At 47.7% G+C, this 3,743-nt stretch overlaps 1 non-coding gene across 1 annotated transcript; it reads left to right on the top strand.

Moving 5' to 3' along the window:
- Positions 1-16: 16 nt before the first annotated feature.
- trnap-ugg lies at positions 17-106 on the top strand. The gene is given in 2 exon segments: positions 17-52; positions 71-106. It is a non-coding gene; the product is annotated as a tRNA-Pro (tRNA).
- Positions 107-3,743: the final 3,637 nt, after the last annotated feature.

Here is a 3,743-nt window from a genome sequence, read left to right as displayed (position 1 = left end):
AGCGCGCTTGCTGTCTGGCTCGTTGGTCTAGGGGTATGATTCTCGCTTTGGGTCTTCGTCGACGTAGATTTGCGAGAGGTCCCGGGTTCAAATCCCGGACGAGCCCGCGGTTTATGCCTTGTGCAAAAGTGCCTCTTCCATTTTCTCAAAAAGTACGTTCGTTAAACGAGGTTGGGCTCCCTGGCGTACCAATGGGACAGAAAGCAGCGAAGTGAAATGATTGGAGATAGCGTTGAATAGGTTGACGTGAGTGTTGCGGTGTTTGAGGGATGTCAGCGATGAGGGTGGGTTGGAAATTTGGGACAGCTCTCTTCGGAGAACAGAAGTTTGAAATCTGGCCCGATTGAAGCTTTCCAAGTTACGCGAAGTCGAGACAGAGAAAGTAATGTAGTCAAAATGCTCCCACGCCTGAAAGGATCGGCAACGATTCGGCGGAGATTTAAAGTCATGAGGAAAAGAACCAAAAGTGACATTAAGGAGAACGCTTTCGTACAGTGAGTGGTTGGGGTCAGTAAATCCCTAACTGACACTGACAAAGAGGCAGATTCATGGGACGCAAACGGGAATTCGGTGGTCATGTTTAAAGTAACAATGTGCAGAATTACATGGAGAAAGCAAGAGAATGATACGAATAGAGACCCACGTTTACTTACTGTGTCGACCCAGCAGAGCGAAGGTGGGCCGCATGGCGTCTGTTCAGAGTGAAATCACAGTTCGACCAACAGAATGTGGGAAGTTAGAAAAAGTTAGTATTTACACAGCCTCCATACGTCTGTGCAACACCATAGAAGACGACAGCAGTGGAGATCTGTGACATCAGTCTCGAACGTGCATGCCACGTGCCAAACGAAAGGCTGAGGGGGCCTATGGAAAACGCCGCTGCGCGTAGGAGCCGAGTGGCGCAGCGGGAGCGTGCTCGGCCCGTGACTCAGAGGTCGATGGATCGAAGCCATCCTCTGCTATTGTTCAGTGTCTCCTGGAGCGACTTTCCTTTGTGATGGTACTCTGTCCAGCATCTTGCCTTTCAAACGACTTCCTGAATGTCTCTCCCGGCGTTCTGTTCTTTTCCTTGCCATGTCATTTGCTTCCCAAAACTTAGAGTATCTGAGCTCGATATGTCACATCGAAACATTAGTCAACTTTACACAGTTGCGCTGGCACCCTTGTGGAGCTCTGAGTTGTCTTGTCCTGTTCTCTGTCGGTGTGTCCTGATCTCGTTGAAACCTTTTCTCTCAGATGGCAATGAACCGGTGAAGTTGAAACACATGATTTGCTGTTTTTGTCCATTTCCTGCAGTAAAGAAACCAACAGCCGTGTTATAAAAGACTTTCTGCAGGCTTGCTGTGTCAAGACAAATTCTGAACACCAAGCAGACTGCACAAAAATGTACTCATATCAATTTACCTGAGGGAAGAGTCTCCGGTGTCCATTTCTCTCTGTCCCGACAGCACAGCACCTTTCTTTCTCTCCGTTAACAGGACCTCTGGAACAAGTTCAAAGTTGCTCATTTCCTACGCATGACTGTAACTGACTTATCCTGCCTCACGTAATAGTGTAAGACAGCAGAAGAGTGAATGGGCTCTGCCTTCCACCAGCACAGCTTGCAAGTAGAAACGAAATAGTTCAATTATCCACCAGTGGAGAGATCCCGGTCCCTGGGGACGGGACAAACAGCAACGTCCTGGGAGCAGGGAGACAGATTGAGAAGCAGATGTTCTTGAAACTCTTCCCTGCTGGAATTCTGGGAGCAATGCACAATGTATTTCGTACTGAGCAAGTCTCAGCTGCTCCAGGAGGTGGCTGCAGCCATGGCTGGTGGCTCGTTAGTCTGGGGTATGATTCTAGCTTTGGGTCTTCGAGCATATGCAGCCGTGTGAGAGTTCAGGGGTTCCAATCCCAGGCGAACCATCATACCTTAAATTGACCTGATCAAAAATGCCCGATGATTTTTCTCAAAAAGCCGCTTCGTTAAATAAGATCGGACTGCCTGAATTAGGGACGACGCAGAGCTGCCATTGCAGTGAACACGGCGAAGGGAAACACTTGTTCAAAGTGAGAACAAGTATTGCAGATTTTTCGAATGAATCCTCCACCTGTATTACGCTCAATTCTGAGGGTGACACTTCAGGAAGCGGGGAAGTGAAGTGTTTGCAGACGGCGCTGAATAGATTAACGTGAATGGTACCGTCCTGAGGAATGTCAGCAATAAAGGGAGATTGGAAAGTTTGGGGCAGCTCTCTTTGGAGAACAGAGGGCTGAAAGCTGGTCTGATTGAAGTTTTCCACGTCATGAGGGTTTTAGACAGAGGAAATAATGCAGTGAAAATGCTCCCAGGCCTGAAAGGATCGAGAACGATTTGGCAGAGATTGAAAATCATCAGGAAAATAAGTAAAAGTGACATTGGGAAGACCGTTTTCGCACAGGGAGTGGGGTCAGTAAGTCACTGTCTGACAGTAATAAAGAGGTAGCTTCAATGGACACAAAAGGGAATTAGGTGGGCATGTTCAATGTAACAATGTGCAGATTTACAGGGAGAAGGCGACAGAATGAGACACTTATTTACATATTGTGTTGAGCCAGCAGAGCTAAGGTGGGCTGCGTAGCCTCAGTCTGCGCTGTCACACATTTCGTGATTCTCGAAGGTACATGGCACAATGCAGATTCAAAACCGAGTATTGCTTTGCATCACTGAGTAATTTGTTTACAGTTATTCAGTTGAGGTGAGCGGAGTTGCGCATTGGGAGCCACTCCAGTTGATAGGTCGAAGCCGTTTTCTCCTGTGTGATAGTCCCACCAGCACTCCAATTTGCTGTGCTTCCAGTCAGTCGATGCAGATTACTATCCCATACTGACACACGGGCCACGATGACCCAGCTGTGGTGACAAGCTTGTGAAGGGCTGAGTGCTCTTCTCCTGTCCTCTGTCTGGCTGCTATGATCCGAATCATCAAACCTCTCTTCTCTGAGATAGGAATAAACTGGTGAAGGTGAAACTCATCAGTTGCGGTGTGTCCCATGCGCAGGAGGCCCTGCAGTAATTCCCCACGCTGTTTCACACAGCAGCAGCCTCTCGGTGAATTACTCTTGGCAAAAAAATCGATTGAACCACATCAGTGTCCGCCACTGGATTTTACTGACACCGTTTATAAAATTCAGGCTCACCGTTAATGTGGAGAGTGGCCGCCAGACTGTAGTTTCCGCTCCTCCTGTTGAATAAAGATAATTTTAACTGTGTCCAGTAAGAGGAAAGGATTTGCTGTTGGTGGGAAACATTTCTATCTGAACTCACTGTCACACTCCTGATAGATTGAAACATAAAGCTGGGAGTCTCTGGATTATGTTGTAAAAATTTTGGTATTGTGTTATTCACACCGCGCTGTCACCAACTGAACGAAGCGGCTGCCCAGAGGGAGACGGTTGTGTTTAAATCCCGTGATGAACTGGGGGAGCTGAGCATTTACCCAGACAATGGGCACACCACCTCCCTGACACAGTGTTCACAAATCAAATTTACAGCAAAGCTTCACGCGAGATCTAAAGTTTCCGCAAAGAAGATTCGGCTCAACAGATATCTGAAGGGAACGTACTCCTTTCTTGATTTGAAATGTAAGAAGTTGACGTCAGTGAGCCTGACGTGATTCGAACACGCAATCTTCTGATCTGGAGTCAGACGGCTACCGTTGCGCCACAAACTCACGGATTGCCCGTAACCTCTATTCATGCTTAAGGGAAGTGATCGCACTG

This window comes from Chiloscyllium plagiosum, unplaced genomic scaffold (genome assembly GCF_004010195.1).
Source record: "Chiloscyllium plagiosum isolate BGI_BamShark_2017 unplaced genomic scaffold, ASM401019v2 scaf_10690, whole genome shotgun sequence".
Lineage (NCBI taxonomy): Eukaryota > Metazoa > Chordata > Chondrichthyes > Orectolobiformes > Hemiscylliidae > Chiloscyllium > Chiloscyllium plagiosum.
This window is presented reverse-complemented; position numbering and strand designations above follow the sequence as displayed.